The following is a 17,370-nucleotide window of genomic DNA, read 5'->3' as shown; positions in this document are numbered from 1 at the left end:
GCCTGCTGCTTCGTGACAACATTGGACACTCCTTGACTTGAAGACCCACAGCCCTGCCTCTGCCACCTCCTCATGTGCCTCTCTGTCTCTGTGTCCATCTTTCCCCCTTTTCATGAGGTCGCCAGTGCTATTAAATCAGAATCCACCCTAGGAACCTCATTTTAACTTCATCAATTTTGTGATGGCCCCATCTCCTAGTGAGGCCACATTTTGAGGTTGCATTTCCTGTTACATTGTGTCTCTGCAGAACCTTGAGTGATATACTTGTGATACCTGCAGCCAAGGTGTTCCAGTAGAGGCAGTGCACACTTTGACACCAAACACCTCAACCTAGACTCTCTCCACACATTCACTCATTCCCTGACATGTCCCTGACAGCAAAGAATTTCCAGGGCTGTCCTTCCCAATGGCTGCAGGAAGACATTCCTGATTTAGATGGGTTCCCTCACTCCCCATCCCCACTGCACACCCTCAGGGTAATGCATTATGTGTCCCTGACTTCCTCAGGGACACATGTTTGTCTTTTTTCTTCTGTGCCGCTTCCTATTTGGATCTAGAAATAAGATTTCCTTTTCACTGTGGGGAGCTCATGTCTGGGTTAATCTGACCGTGAGCTCTGTAAGTACAACAGTGTACCTTGGAGGCTTTGTTCACCTGGTTCCATTCAATGACCAGAAAATCTGCCTCAAATTCTTCAGTTCAGCATTACTCTGCATTTTGGAGTATGTGCAAGAGAAATTCAGCACTGTTTTGTGGCTACCAATGCTGGGTTCAGGCCACTCTTAATTTGTTTGTGTTCCTCAACAATTTTGGTTTAATAATGATACCTGTTTGGCCAATGGGAGCAACCATGCATGTTCTGCAGGTGATTCAGGTAAACTTTCATGGTCACATCCAGCTTTCTAAACTTGAGCTCTCTGCCATGAGGACAACCTGTCCCCAGCAGCAGCGGCTGCTCCTATAATCTGGAAACCAGAATGTAAACCCAGGTGGTATGCACTTGAACCTGACCTTCTGCCTGAAGTTAAACCCATCTGAGTCCAGAAGAACCTCGGTGGCCCACAGCCCTCCTGTTACATGGACAAGAAATAAGCAGTGGCTGTTGCAGTCATGGAGGTATGGGGCTTGCTTGTTATCACAGAGAAGGCTGGGTCAGTAATCAGGGTGACAATGGGGGACACCACACTGACTCAAAGCAGGCCATGCCCAGGAAGGAAGGGCACTCAGGAGGTGTTTTTTGGCTTCCCAGAGGCACCACCTCTCTTCCTGGTTCTGTGTGTTGTGGACAAGCTGGTACCACTTTGCCATTACTTCTAAGGCTCTGGACTTTGGTTCAGTGCTTGGCTGGGGAGTGAGAAATTCTGAGCAGGGCAGAATGGAAGTGAAATTCTGAGTGGTTACAAAGTTAACATGCAAACCACACCCGAAAAAATTCCTGAGTAAAGAATAGCAAACATTCTCTAAAATATCCTGGACCAAAATCTTGTCTCCAATAATCTGCTAAACACTTGAATTACATACAAGAAAACAAAACTGAAACTAGCAGTGCAGTGAAAATGAGGATGGGCTAGGGACTTTCCAACAGGGCAAGCCCAAAATAGGATCTTTTGTAACTGCAGCCAATCCGATAACCCTCTGGCTGTGCTTGTACATCCGCCTTATAAATACTTGCCCCCAGCAATTGTTTTCATCAAAACAGGTGCCTGAGGCACTCAGCTTGGTTTCAGGATGACTGCGGTAAGTGCCTCTTGATTTACAAGGAAAATCTGGAAGGGACAACTCCCAATTAGGACTCAGCTGGTCTTGGGAAGAGTGGGAATGAGCCTCTGTTTTGAAAGCTTGCATAGAAATCCTGCTATTATTCAGAAGTCTCTTTTCCATGGGAGACCGGGAGCTCTTTGCAGAGTGGGCACCTCCTTTTGGTGTCCACAGGGCTTGACTATGGTTCTGAGGTGTTGGGAGGGGCATGGGGAGGCCGTGTAAAGGAAGCTGGGACCCTGTTCTAGAAGCTGTCATACAAGATCCCTGCGTGCCCTGTAGATTCAAACTCTGTGCCTGTACAGCTTGAGCCATCTTTTCCCTCCTGCTCAACTTCTCCTCCACCCCCACCCCCATCCCCACTTCTTTCTTTCCTTTTATTTGCATTTAGTTTATACTGAATTTGTTCCTGAGACATAAGTTTTTGTTTCTTCAGTTTATTCTAGACTGTCTTTTTTCTTAAGTGCCACTTCCTGTTTTGATTTAGAAATAAGTTGTTCCTTTTCACTGTGGGGAGCTCATGTCTGGGTTAATCTGACTGTGTTCTCTGTAAGTACAACTGTGTACGGTGGATGCTTTGTTCACCTGGTTCCATTCAATATCCAGAAAATCTGCTTCAAACTCTTCAGGTCCGCAATACTCTGCATTTTGGAGTTTGTATAAGAGAAATTCAGCACGTTTTTGGATACCAATGCTGGGTCCGGGCCACTCTTTAGCCTGGGCACACCTACCACTTCCACCATTGGAATGTCACACATTGCTTCTTTAATGTCACATCTTTCAGATACTTGTGACTTTTCAGATGTGCACACCCTTGATGGCCTGGGCAGTTTTTTGGGTGTTCCTAAAGTGAATGTGATTTGAGCCCCTATTTTTAGGATTGATTTATTCATTTCATTGAAACAGAGTTACAGAGAGAGGGAGAAAAAGAAAGAGATTGCTTCTATCTGTTGGTTCACCCTCAAATGGTCACACTGGCCCAGGGTGGGGCTAGGCTGTAAGCTAGAGCCCAGAACTCCATGCAAGTCTCCCACATTGGAGCAGGGGCCTAAGGACCTGGGTCATCTTCTGTTGCTTTCCCAAGGCCCAATACCAGCAGGCTGGATCAGAAGCAGGGCAACAGGGACTGGAACCAGCACCCTGATATGGGATGCCAGTATGAAGGGCAGTGGCTGTGTGGTGCCACAAAGCCACCCCCCCCTTTTAAGATTTGTTGGTTTACTTGAAAGGCAGATGGACGGGGCAGGAAGAGGAAGAGAAAGATATGAATCAGGATCTGCATGATGTTGTGGGGCTTTCTGGGTGAAGTTCATAGCAAACTATTTTCACAGATCCCCTAAGCCTGCTTACAGGAAGAGCCCATCTCTTTAACACCAGTAACTCCCCTGCTATGCCACCTCCTGGAGTCTCCTTCAGCAGAGAAACACTTGGTTAAACGGACACTTGCAACCCCACCATCCTATATTGGAGCTCCCACCTCAGTCCCAACTGTTCTGCCTTGAATCCAACTTCCTACTAATGCCCCTGGGAAGATAGCAGAGGGTGGCCCAACTATTACCATGTGGGAAACCAGGATGGAGTTCCTGGCTCCTAGCTTTGGCCTGGCCCACACCTGGCTGGGGAGGCTGTTTGGGGAGTGAAAGCTGAGTTGGTGTGGCTGGTGCACGGGTTGTGAGAGCCATCACCAGATCTGGGGAATTAGCAGACATCAGTTTTCCAAGGGAAAAAAGGGACACATAACACAGGCAATATCAGCCCAGAATGATGATGGGGCAGGGCTTAACGGGGCAGGAATAAATAGTACTTTTCATTTTGGGGGTATTTGGATTTTTGTTTCATTTTGTTTGGTTTGGTTGTGGTCAAAGCAAAGCAGTATGTTTATCATCTGGACTTTCTGAGTTAGCACCCAGGTTGGGGGCCAAGCAGGATGCAGGATGGGGTTAGCCAGGCACTAGATGGTTCTTCTGGTAAATCTGTGGTTTTTCTGGCAATGGACTGTGAGCTTTTGACCCAGGCAAGAGCACAGTGTGGGGAGGGGCCTCCCTCGCAGGTGTAAGTGGAAGTAATGGAGCTGCTTGAGCTTGCAGGGAGTGATCCAGTGGATGGAAGCACTTTCATTCTCTCTCTCTCTCTCTCGCTCTCTCTCTCTCTCTCTCTGCCCCCCTCCTTTCTCTCCCTCTCCTCCTCCCTCTGTCTCTTTCTTTGTTGTTCTGCCCTTCAAATAAATGAATGAATTAAAAAGAAAAGAAATATGCTTTCATTTTCCATCAAAAAGCTTTCCCTTTTTCCTATTTCTCCCACAAGCTACTGACCTAACATCCAGTCCCCCTTGCAGAAAAATCCTTAAAAGACTTGCCCATGCCCACTGTCACCAACTCTCTCATGTTCTCTCCGGAGCCCACTCCAATCAAAATTTCACCCTCATTTCTCTAAAAACCTGCTGTCTCTAACACTCTACTCATTCCTCCACCTGTGGACACACCTGCTTGCTTCCAGGCCACAGCCTAGGTGATTGCTGTCTTTGTCTCCTTTGCGATACTTCTTTTGTTTCATATCTTTTAGGCTCAATCATCAGTCCTCTCCTTTTCTCTCTCTACTCACTGCCTTGTCAATCTCATCCAGTCCAGTGGCTTGAAACAGCTTCTTGTTAACAATGACTCCCAAAGGCACGGCGGCAGCCGAAATCTCCCTCCCCGACTCCAATCTGGCAAATCCAATAGTCAAGTCTTGACTAAGTTCCAAACCATATATCCCATGTGGTCTGGGAAATAACACAAAATTGCACAGAGAACATGCATGTCATGGCAAACTATAGGCAAATTAATGAAGACTGGGACAAGGGGAAGTTTGAGAGGAGAAAGATTACATCAGTATATTGAAACCATAAGCATGGGCCACAATGGTTCATCACCAGGGTGATTTTAGTTTGAGGTTGAGCAGGCAGTTCCTGGGCAGCTGTCCTCACAGAAGTACTTTTCTAGTAAGTCTGTAGAGGTCTCAGTGGAATAGTGTAGTTCTGGCACAGTCTTTCATGATAGTTCCTAATAGGCAATCAGGTGTAAGACCTGTTTCTTTGTAATCTCCTGGCTTTATTTATTTCCTTTGGCAGGATTGACACAAGTGACCCCATTTTGATTGTGACAACTTTCCCAATCCATTCACCTCACTTTCCCTTATTCCAACTGACAGCAGCCCCTTCCTTTCATTTGCTGGGACCAAACCCCTGGAACAATCATTAACGCTGTTTCTCTCACACCCCACAGCCAACTCTCTAGAGAAGCCTTGTGGTTTTACTTTCAAAACGCATCCAGAAGCCAAGCATTTTCCCCCAGTTCCTGCATTACACATGGCCCAAGCCACCATATCTATCACACATTCCCACAACATCCACTGCCTGCTTTGCTCTCTAAGTCCTGCCTCTTCACAGCTGTTTTTAGCGCAGAAGCCAGAGAAACCCCTGGACATGGAAGATCACATCACTTCTCTCTTCCTAACCCATTTTTTATCCAGAAAGTGCTCATGCATCCACCTTTTGAGAGCTTTCCTAAACCATGCCTGCCTTTCCCTTAGAGGCACACTGGTAGCGAGTTCAAGAAATGATTCTCTTATACCCACATTTCAGGCTCACAAAACCCAATGAGACACTTCCCCATGAGGTCTGGAGAGGACAGGGGAGTTCCCTGAACACAGAGATGATCCATGACAGAGCCACCATGCCAGCTCAGTTATTTGGACCCCCGTTTCAATGCTCATCTCTTCTCAATGTGCTCTGCTTTCAGGTCACTGGGATGTTCATCTTTGGTGGGATACTCTTCGCATACTTGGTTACCCTTGTGACTATTTCAAGATGCCAGCGAACTTATCAAACTCCTCGAAGGCATCATACTCATCAAACTTATCAACATCATCAAACTCCTAAAACTCCTCAAACTCCTCAGCCTGCAGCGGTGAGTCCTGAGGCTAATCTGCGGGTGGGAAGATGTTCCAAAGAGGATGGAGTTGAGGGGGGCTTCATCTTTCTGCCCAGGGGCAGAAAGAATCCTGTGGGGTGTCTATGGACCTGCACACATGCCCTCCTTCTCCTACCCAATAAGCACACCTCTATCTGCCTGTGTCTTCCAGGTGAACGTGTTGTATGCACCAGCTCTCAATATACATATTGAAAACCCAAACACGAGTTGCACATTCGTCCCCCAAAAACATTTGGCTAAAACCGAGTAAGGCTAAAGATGCTGGATTAAAAGTCCTCCTCTTTCTGAGCTTCCACACCCCAGGCTCCTCCCTTCTGGATAAACCAAGGAAAATGTCTCTCCAAATGCTTGCAATCTGGACTTCATGCTTCCTTTCAGCCTGGTAAATCCCTCTATTAATATACTGAAAAGAAGATAAGAATTGTAAGTGGATTTTAACTATGAGCTCTACTCTAGGCAGATGCGCATTTGTATGTGCGTGCAGCATTCACACCCATGTATTATAATGCTCACACCAGAGGGCTTCCCTGCATGACAGCCTATAGGGCTTCACTCGCTCAATTGTTAATTCATCTAATAAATATGTGCTAAACACTTGGCATGTTCCAGGCTCTATTCATTGCAGGAGGAGGGTGAACATTGATGAACATGACATAATTCTTGAATTCGGAGAATGGTGACAACATGAGACAGAAAACTGTGAGCACTTTTCTCTAACACAAGTAGCCTTAGGGAGATGGGCAGAAGGAATACAGAGACAGGTGTGATGGATTCTGCAGTGTTAGGGGCAGGCATGAGGAAGGTGGGAAACAAAGCTACTTGAAAAAGCAACACTTGAATGGGGTGGTGGGGGCAATAAGGGTTCTTTTCTATGGAGAATGGAACGACACTATTTAGGAGATCATTGGAGAGAATGGGTCTTCCACTGAAATGACCAGCCCTTGTATAAGCTGTTACTACTGAAGCTACAGAACTCAGGAATGGATAATGCCTTCACATAAGAAATCTCTGAGTCAGGAGGTTAGTATGCAACTATTCATAAAATGAGAAGGACATGTTCCAAAGAAAAACTGGGGTGTATATGACTTCCTTATTGATAGGTGATTCCTTAAGTGCTGTTATCTGTGATGGCCTCCTGGCATGCAACAGGTTGCCTTCTGATGGGTTATGGCTATAATCAATAAAGGGCAGGTCTATCACACTTCCTGTGCCCAGGAACACTGCAAGATTTCCTGTGGTTTTGTTTGTTTCTTCACTTTTACTAACTAAACACAAAATGTAACTTTACTCTTGCGAATAGTTCCAGCCTCTGATTTACCTAGGAAGTGGTGTCTGGCATTCCTCACCCTTCTGCACAAGCCTCTCTTTGCCTGGAATCCTGCTGATGGCCCTCATTTGGTTGGGAACAGCCAAGGTTGCCAGGCTTCAGGTAGGTTTTCATTTGCTAGAAGTGTGGGCCTTTCGAATCACAGGTGATGAAATTGGGCTTTTACAAAATAAATATGGATGTGCAATATTCTAGTTCTAGGCTGGCCCTTTGTGCCTCTGTTGTGTAAGTGAGGGTGCTAGCACATCAAGCGCTCTGAAAGATGGCATCCTGTGCTCCCTTCTCTGAGCAGTGAGTAGACAGAGCCAGTCTGCCCTTCTCCACACCACCTGCCAGGTTGCTTCTTCCCAAAGAATTCTGTAATTAATACACAGTCATTCTTAAGTGTTGAAATTTAACTGAAATGTGATCCCTGTTAAACATAAGAGTGGGAATAAGAGAGGGAAGAGATGTACAATTTGGGACATGCTCAAGCTGACTTGCCCCAAATGGTACAGTTAGAAACATACCAGGGGACTCCAATTTAATCCCATCAAGGTGGAATGTACCAATGCCATCTCACTAGTCCAAGTGATCAATTTCAGTTCACAATTAATCATAATGAAAGGACTAAGAGTCAAAGGGAGCACATAAACAAGTCTAGTACCTGTTAATACTAACCGATAGAATAAATAAAGGGGAGTGTGATCCAACATGAGAAGCGAGATACTCAGCAGACTCATAGAATGGCAGATGTCCTAAATAGCACTCTGGCCTCAGAATCAGCCCTTAAGGCATTCCAATCTGGCTGAAAAGCCCATGAGAGTATTTCAGGCATGGAAAGCCAAGACACTCTGGCTAAAAAAAAAAAAAAAAACTAAATGAAAGATCTCTGTGAGTGAGATCCCAGTGGAAAGAATAGGTCTTCAAAGAAGGAGGTACCTTTCTCTGAAGGGAGGAGAGAACCTCCACTTTGACTATGACCTTGTCTAAACAAGTAAGAGTCGGAGAACTCAAGGGGCTTCCATAGCCTTGGAAACTCATGACTGGAGCATAGGGAGATTACTGATGCCATAAACAAGAGTGTCAATTTGTAAAGTCAACAACAGGAGTCACTGTGCACTTACTCCTCATGTAGGATCTCTGTCCTAAGTGTGCTGTACATTGTGATTTAATGCTGTAACTAGTACTCACACAGGATTTTTCACTTTATGTTTCTGTGTGGGAGCAAACTGTTGAAATCTTTACTTAATGTATGCTAAACTGGTCTTCTGTATATAAAGAGAATCGAAAATGAAAAAAAAAAGAAAAAAAAAGAAACATGCCAGGGGATTCCAATACAATCCCATCAAGGTGGCACGTACCAATGCCATCTCACTAGTCCAAGTGATCAACTTCAGTTCACAATGGATCACACTGATAGGTCTAAGAGTAAAAGGGGGCTGGCGCCGTGCCTCAATAGGCTAATCCTCCGCCTTGCGGCACTGGCACTAGTCCCTGTCAGGGTGCTGGATTCTTTCCCGGTTGCCCCTCTTCCAGGCCAGCTCTCTGCTGTGGCCAGGGAGTGCAGTGGAGGATGGCCCAAGTGCTTGGGCCCTGCACCCCATGGGAGACCAGGAGAAGCACCTGGCTCCTGCCTTTGGATCAGCGCGGTGTGCCGGCTGCATGGCGCCAGCCGTGGCGGTCATTGGAGGGTGAACCAATGGCAAAAGGAACACCTTTCTCTCTGTCTCTCTCCCTCACTATCCACTCTGCCTGTCAAAAAATGAAAAAAAAATTTTTTTAATTTAAAAAAAGAGTCAAAGGGATCACACAAACAAGAATAGTATCTGCTAATACTAACTGATAGAATCAAAAAGGGAGAGAATAATCCATCAAGGGAAGCGGGATACACAGCAGACTCGTAGAATGGCAGATGTCCTAAATAGCACTCTGGCCTCAGAATCAGCACTTAAGGCATTCAGATCTGGCTGAAGAGCCCATGAGAGTATTTTAGGCATGGCAAGCCAAGACACTCTGGAAAAAAAAAAAAGACCTAAATGAAAGATCTCTGCAAGTGAGATCCCAGTGGAAAGAACAGGGCCATCAAAGAAGGAAGTACCTTTCTCAGAAGGGAGGAGAGAACTTCCACTTTGACTATGACCCTGTTGGAATAAGATCAAAGTCAGCGAACCCTAAAGGCTTCCATAGCCTTGGCAACTCATCACTAGAGCCTAGGGAGATTACTGATGCCATAAACAAGAGTGTCACATTGTTAAGTCAACAACAGCAGTCTCTGTGTACTTACATCTCAGGTGGGATCTGTCCTTAATGTGTTGTCCAATGTGAATTAATCCTATAACTAGTACTGAAACATTATTTTACACTTTGTGTTTCTGTGTGGGAGCAAACTGATGCAATCTTTACTTAATATATATTAAATTGATCTGTATATAAAGAGAATTTAAAATGAATCTTGATGTGAATGGAATGGGAGAGGGAGCGGGAGGTGGAAGGGGCACGAGTGGGAGGGAAATTATGGGGGGGAGCCATTGTAATCCATAAACTGTACTTTGGAAATTTATATTCCCTAAATAAAAAAGAAGGTTTTTGAGAGCAGCAGAAAAGGAAGGAGAGGGAGAATCAGGAAAAAGGGGAACAGAGGGCAGGACCAGCTGCAAGTTCTGCCTCCTAACTTTGAACTGGCCCAGCCCTGATTATTGCAGGCATTCAGGGAGGGAATCAACACATGGAAGACCTGTCTGTGTGTGTGTGTGTGTGTGTGTGTGTGTGTTCCACTGCCCCACTATCACTCTGCATTTCAAATAAATAAATCCTTAAAAGAAACTTTCAGTCTGCAGTAAGGGTATGCCAACTTCATTGATAGGATTTTCTATCTCAACTGAAAGGGCACCAATAAAAAACTAACACTTGAGTTTGCTGTTTCTGTGGTTCTTGGGAAGGAAGGGCTAATGAGGAAGGCTAAGCATATTCACAGATAGTGGTGAAGCCGCACAAAAGAAGACTCAAAGAAATGCTACAGGAGTGTGTTGGAGAGAAACCATGTATTGTACACCAGTGGCAGCACACTCCTTAGGGAATAACTCTCTTTGGAGCTTTCACGGTGGGAGAATTCCACTCCGGGTAATGGTCAGGAGCAGCGGGGGGAAGAGAGGGAACTCACTGCTCTGCACATTAACTTGGGGAGAACCAGAGATTCTGGGGGCAGCTCTACAGAGGCACAGTGAAGCCCTGGGAAGGGAAAAAAACGTAAAAGAAGGGAGGCAGGAGAGGGGCCTGGAAATCTGGAGAAAAGCCTGGGTAGGGGAGAAAGGACCCAGGTTCAGTTCTCTGGGTCAGGAGCAGGCCAGGAACTGAGATCCAAGACTCCACATTAGGACCTCTGCTATGATTGCTGCACGGCCACCTTTGGCAGCCCCGTGTGCCCCATTTTGAGACAATTCTGTTGCATAAAATTGCTCTGAATGGGGCCAGCTTTTCAAAATAAAGCAAGGGAAATGTTGGAACTTAACTGAAAAGTGATCCCTGTTAAATATAGGAGTGGGGATAAGAGAGGGAAGAGATGTGCAATTCAGGACATGCTCAAGCTCACTTACCTCAAACGGTAGAGTTAGAAACATACCAGGGGATTCCAATTCAATCCCATCAAGGTGGCATGTACCAGTGCCATCTCACTAGTCCCAGTGATCAATTTCTGTTCACAATTGATCATAATATTAGGACTAAGAATAAAAGGGATCACATAAACAAGACTAGTGTCTGCAAATACTAACCGATAGAACAAAAAAGGGAGAGAACGATCCAACATGGGAAGAGGGATACACAGCAGACTCATAGAATGGCAGATGTCCTAAACAGCACTCTGGCCTCAGAATCAGCCCTTAAGGCATTTGGATCTGGCTGAAAAGCCCCTGAGAGTATTTCAGGCATGGAAAGCCAAGACACCCTGGCAAAAGAAAAAAAAAAATGACCTAAATGAAAGACCTCTGCGAGTGAGATCCCAGTGGAAAGAACTGGTCATCAAGGAAGGAGGGCTTTCTCTGAAGGGAGGCAAGAACTTCCACTTTGACTACCACCTTGTCTAAATATGATCAGAGTCGGTGAACTCAAAAGGCTTCCATAGACTTGGCAGCTCATGACAAGGGCCTAGGGTGATTGCTGATGCCATAAACAAGAGTGTCAATTTATTAAGTCAACAACAGGAGTCACTGTGCACTTACTCCTCATGTAGGAGCTCTGTCCTTAAAGTGCTGTACATTGTGATTTAATGCTATAACTAGTACTCACACAGGATTTTTCACTATGTGTTTCTATGTGGGTGCAAACTGTTGAAATCTTTACTTAATATATACTAAACTGATCATCTGTATATAAAGAGAATTGAACATGAATCTTGATGTGAATGGAAGGGGAGAGGGAGCAGGAAAGGGGAGGGTTGCGGGTGGGAGGGACGTTATGGGAGAGAAAGCCATTGTAATCCATAAGCTATACTTTGGAAATTTATATTTATTAAATAAAAGTTAAAAAAAAATAAAGCAAGGGAACTCCATGCACTTCCTAGAGCTGCCAGAATCAAGTGCCACAAACACATAGCCTATTCATGAAAGCCCATGTCACCTGGACCTGGAGGTCAGAGTCTGAGGTCAAGCTGTCAGTGGTGGACCCTCAAGGACCGTGGGGCACAGTCTGCACCATCACTCACCCTGCCTGCTGCTTCATGACAACGTTGGACACTCCTTGACTTGAAGACCCACAGCCCTGCCTCTGCCACCTCCTCATGTGCCTCTCTGTCTCCGTGTCCATCTTTCCCCTTTTCATGAGGTCGCCAGTGCTATTAAATCAGAATCCACCCTGCAAACTTCATTTTAACTTCATCAATTTTGTGATGGCCCCATCTCCTAGTGAGGCCACACTTTGAGGTTGCATTTCCTGTTACATTGTGTCTCTGCTGAACCTTGAGTGATATACTTGTGTTACCTGCAGCCAAGGTGTTCCAGTAGAGGCAGTGCACACTTTGACACCAAACACCTCAACCTAGACTCTCCCCTGATGGACGTAGCAGCCCACACATTCACTCATACTCATTCCACAACCCTGACAGCAAAGAATTTCCAGGGCTCTCTTTTTCCCAATTTCTGCAGGAAGACATTCCTGATTTAGATGGGTTCCCTCACTCCCCATCCCCACTGCACACCCTCAGGGTAATGCATTATGTGTCCCTGCCTGCATCATGTGATTTGTTCATGTTCCTCAGCACTTGGTTTGATATGTGACCTGTTTGGCCAATGGGAGCAACCATGCATGTTCTGCAGGTGATTCAGGTAAACTTTCATGGTCACATCCAGCTTTCTAAACTTGAGCTCTCTGCCATGAGGACAACCTGTCCCCATTAACAGCTACTCCTATAATCTGGAAACCAGAATGTAAACCCAGGTGGTGTGCACTGGAACCTGACCTTCTGCCTGAAGTTAAACCCATCTGAGTCCAGAAGAACCTTGGTGGCCCACAGCCCTCCTGTTACATGGACAAGAAATAAGCAGTGGCTGTTGCAGTCATGGAGGTATGGGGCTTGCTTGTTATCACAGAGAAGGCTGTATCAGTATCAGGGTGACAATGGGGGACACCACACTGACTCAAAGCAGGCCGTCCCCAGCAGGAAGGGCACTCAGGAGGTGTTCTTTTGGCTTCCCAGGGGCACCACCTCTCTTCCTGGTTCTGTGTGCTGTGAACCAGCTGGTACCACTTTGCCATTACTTCTCAGGTTTGGGACTTTAGTTCAGTGCTTTGCTGGGGAGTGAGAAACTCTGAGCAGGGCAGAATGGAAGTGAAATTCCAAGTGGTTACAAAGTTAACATGCAAACCACACCCGAAAAAATTCCTGAGTAAAGAAAAACAAACATTCTCTGAAATATCCTGGACTTTGCACATAAAGAACAATGCAGAAAATCTTGTCTCCAATAATCTGCTAAACACTTGAATTACATACAAGAAAACAAAACTGAAACTAGCAGTGCAGTGAAAATGAGGATGGGCTAGGGACTTTCCAACAGGGCAAGCCCAAAATAGGATCTTTTGTAACTGCAGCCAATCCCATAACCCTCTGGCTGTGCTTGCACATCTGCCTTATAAATTCTTGCCCCTGGCAATTGTTTTCATCAAAACAGGTGCCTGAGGCACTCTGCGTATTTTCAGGATGGCTGAGGGAAGTGCCTCTTGATTTACAAGGAAAATCTGGAAGGGACAACTCCCAATTAGGACTCAGCTGGTCTTGGGAAGAGTGGGAATGAGCCTCTGTTTTGAAAGCTTGCATAGAAACCCTGCTATTATTCAGAAGTCTCTTTTCCAAGGGAGACCGGGAGCTCTTTGCAGAGTGGGCACCTCCTTTTGGTGTCCACAGGGCTTGACTATGGTTCTGAGGTGCTGGGAGAGGCATGGGGAGGCCGTGTAAAGGAAGCTGGGACCCTGTCCTAGAAGCTGTTATACAAGATCCCTGCATGCCCTGTAGATTCAAACTCTGTGCCTGTACAGCTTGAGCCATCTTTTCCCTCCTGCTCAACTTCTCCCCCACCTCCCCATCACCACTTCTTTCTTTTCTTTAATTTGCATTTAGTTTAAACTGAATTTGTTCCTGAGACATAAGTTTTTGTTTCTTCAGTTTATTCTAGACTGTCTTTTTTCTTAAGTGCCACTTCCTGTTTTGATTTAGAAATAAGTTGTTCCTTTTCACTGTGGGGAGCTCATGTCTGGGTTAATCTGACTGTGTTCTCTGTAAGTACAACTGTGTACGGTGGATGCTTTGTTCACCTGGTTCCATTCAATATCCAGAAAATCTGCTTCAAACTCTTCAGTTCAGCATATTGGAGTATGTACAAGACAAATTCAGCACTGTTTTTTGGATACCAATGCTGGGTCCGGGCCACTCTTTAGCCTGGGCACACCTACCACTTCCACCATTGGAATGTCACACATTGCTTCTTTAAAGTCACATCTTTCAGATACTTGTGACTTTTCAGATGTGCACACCCTTGATGGCCTGGGCAGTTTTTTGGGTGTTCCTAAAGTGAATGTGATTTGAGCCCCTATTTTTAGGATTGATTTATTCATTTCATTGAAACAGAGTTACAGAGAGAGGGAGGAAAAGAAAGAGATTGCTCCTATCTGTTGGTTCACCCTCAAATGGTCACACTGGCCCAGGGTGGGGCTAGGCTGTAACCTAGAGCCCAGAACTCCATGCAAGTCTCCCACATTGGAGCAGGGGCCTGAAGGACCCCAAAAGCGGTGCCCTTCTGTGACGACCCCAGAAACACAGACTCCAGACCAGGCGATGCAAAAAGCAAGAGGCAGTTTTATTTCATGTGTGCAAATGGGCCCTCTGCTGCCCAAGCAGCGAGAAAGAGAGGAGCCCCAAGCCCTGATTACACGCAGTATTTAAAGCGAAAAGCCACACAATTATCATAAATTAACATTCTACTTGGTGTAAATAGCTCATTGATAATTCTCAGCAATTGACCTAATATGGCAGTTTGGGAGCGGGGAGGGAAGTATTGTCAGTGGAAAAGTACTAGGTCGAAAGGGTATGTGGGGGGGGGGGTTGTTCAGGAAGAGAAACGGGTGGCTACGTGCCTGATGTCCTTGCAGTTCCTTTGTTAAGCTTGAGCAAGCACAGGGGAAGGGGGCTTATGTACATAACAGGATGTTCTGTCGCCCTTATCTCTGAGTAGTAGCTAACTGCTTTCTTGGTGAACCAGTTTACTCCCCCATTTCCCATGACAGTTTTGGAACTGTTTGTCTCAGTTCCTGTTTTGTTTTGTTTTTTTTTATTTCATCAAGGCCACTTTTATGGCGGCTCACGGCCGCTCCCTTCAGGGCCTAAGGACCTGGGTCATCTTCTGTTGCTTTCCCAAGGCCCAATACCAGGAGGCTGGATCAGAAGCAGGGCAACAGGGACTGGAACCAGCACCCTGATATGGGATGCCAGTATGAGGGGCAGTGGCTGTGTGGTGCCACAAAGCCACCCCCCCCCCTTTTTAAGATTTGTTGATTTACTTGAAAGGCAGATGGACGGGGCAGGAAGAGGAAGAGAAAGATATGAATCAGGATCTGCATGATGTTGTGGGGCTTTCTGGGTGAAGCGCATAGCAAACTATTTTCACAGATCCCCTAAGCCTGCTACAGGAAGAGCCCATCTCTTTAACACCAGTAACTCCCCTGCTATGCCACCTCCTGGAGTCTCCTTCAGCAGAGAAACATGCTTGATTAAACGGACACTTGCAACCCCACCATCCTATATTGGAGCTCCCACCTCAGTCCCAACTGTTCTGCCTTGAATCCAACGCCCTACTAATGCCCCTGGGAAGATAGCAGAGGGTGGCCCAACTATTACCATGTGGGAAACCAGGATGGAGTTCCTGGCTCCTAGCTTTGGCCTGGCCCACACCTGGCTGGGGAAGCTGTTTGGGGAGTGAAAGCTGAGTTGGTGTGGCTGGTGCACGGGTTGTGAGAGCCATCACCAGATCTGGGGAATTAGCAGACATCAGTTTTCCAAGGGAAAAAAGGGACACATAACACAGGCAATATCAGCCCAGAATGATCATGGGGCAGGGCTTAAAGTAACTTTACTCTTGCGAATAGTTCCAGCCTCTGATTTACCTAGGAAGTGGTGTCTGGCATTCCTCACCCTTCTGCACAAGCCTCTCTTTGCCTGGAATCCTGCTGATGGCCCTCATTTGGTTGGGAACAGCCAAGGTTGCCAGGCTTCAGGTAGGTTTTCATTTGCTAGAAGTGTGGGCCTTTCGAATCACAGGTGATGAAATTGGGCTTTTACAAAATAAATATGGATGTGCAATATTCTGGTTCTAGGCTGGCCCTTTGTGCCTCTGTTGTGTAAGTGAGGGTGCTAGCACATCAAGCGCTCTGAAAGATGGCATCCTGTGCTCCCTTCTCTGAGCAGTGAGTAGACAGAGCCAGTCTGCCCTTCTCCACACCACCTGCCAGGTTGCTTCTTCCCAAAGACCCTTCCAGCTCCACGCCCTCTCATCCTGAACTCTGATCTTCCACTTGACCCTACACTCTGTAGTCAGAGCATCTTTCCTGACTTTTTTGAGGTAGGGTAACTCTGACATTGTGGAAGTGGTACAGCCCCTGTAGTGCAGGTCATCTCAGAAAAAGTACTTTCTAATTCACCTGCTGCTTCTCCAGGTAGGAAGCACCTAATATCTGATGCAGACTCTTGCCCTGCTGAAATCACCATAGTGTGGAGAGCGCCACAGTTCCTTCTGTAGCCTACTGCTTGTCCTGATAGTCCTGGGTTCTAAGGCCCAGGGAGACCCCACACACATAAACCTGGGGTGAGAGTGCCTCCTGTGGAGAACAAAATTCTGTGCTTTTTATGTACCAGTCCAGAAGCCACCCATCTACAAGGCTTCATCTACTCCACTCCACTCCATATCAATGTAACAAAAGAATTAGAAGAGGCTTTGGAGGTCTATGCATAGATGAAAACACAGAGGGACTGAGGGCAGAAGTTTTCCCAGGATCTTCAGCCCAGATGGGAGCCCAACCTGGGCTGGAACCAGATCTCCAGATGGCCAGTCCAGGGATCCCCTTGCCAAAACAAGGGCAAGTAGTGGGGAAAATGGGTTTCCTGATCATAACACTCTGTCTCTACTCCTCAGACTCCACTACCACTGACTGGTTTTGTCCCCAGTTCCTATGCACTGAAGCTGTGGCTCTCACCAGGTCACCAATGCCCTCCACATCCAAAGGTCTACTTCAAACCTCATCTGATTTGTCTTTGGCAAGAATTAACCCACAAAACAACCCTCATCTTAACACATTGTCTTCTGGTTCTGCTCCAGGTTCTTCAATGCAATCCTCATTCTCCTGTGCGTGCAACTTGTTCTCCTCATGTCCCTCCACTATCGCACTACCCTTCACCTACTAATTCAAGAGTACTTAAGCTGGTGTCATGGAGCTGATGTGAGAATCCAATGTGCTCATCAGTGCCATGAATTGCTGCAAAATGATTAACCCAGAAGACCCAGGTGCCTGAATCACCATCCTCTAACTGAGGATTCCTTATGAAAGAGACTGGCTCTTTCCTGGTTGAAATGCCTGCCAGTTAGCAAATTCAAGTGCCACTTCCTTAGGGAAGCTACCCGGGGTTCTATATGAGTCATGAAAAAAGAAAAACTCCACACTTCTGTCACCAAAATGTGGTGGGATTTTTCCCACACAGGTGGCTTTTCCTGTGGACATCACTGAGTATCCTGTACTTTGATTCACTTGTGACACTGTCTACCTGGACTTAGCATCAGATCCCAGAGGTTAAGGGTT

General features: G+C 46.2%; 2 long non-coding RNA genes across 3 annotated transcripts in view; one reads left to right on the top strand and one right to left on the bottom strand.

The window, feature by feature from the left end:
- The window catches only part of LOC149128297 (uncharacterized), a 134,320-nt gene that overhangs the window by 107,027 nt on the left and 9,923 nt on the right, over positions 1-17,370 (bottom strand). The window lies entirely within an intron of this gene.
- LOC103351679 (uncharacterized) lies at positions 1,690-6,323 on the top strand. The gene is made up of 3 exons (XR_519410.5): positions 1,690-1,737; positions 5,538-5,705; positions 5,881-6,323. It is a non-coding gene; the product is annotated as an uncharacterized LOC103351679 (long non-coding RNA).

This window comes from Oryctolagus cuniculus, chromosome 1 (assembly GCF_051225735.1).
Source record: "Oryctolagus cuniculus isolate XC-2025 breed Fujian yellow rabbit chromosome 1, ASM5122573v1, whole genome shotgun sequence".
NCBI classification, from domain to species: Eukaryota; Metazoa; Chordata; class Mammalia; order Lagomorpha; family Leporidae; genus Oryctolagus; species Oryctolagus cuniculus.
Note: the sequence above shows the minus strand (reverse complement) of the source record. Positions and strands in the feature narration are given on the sequence as shown.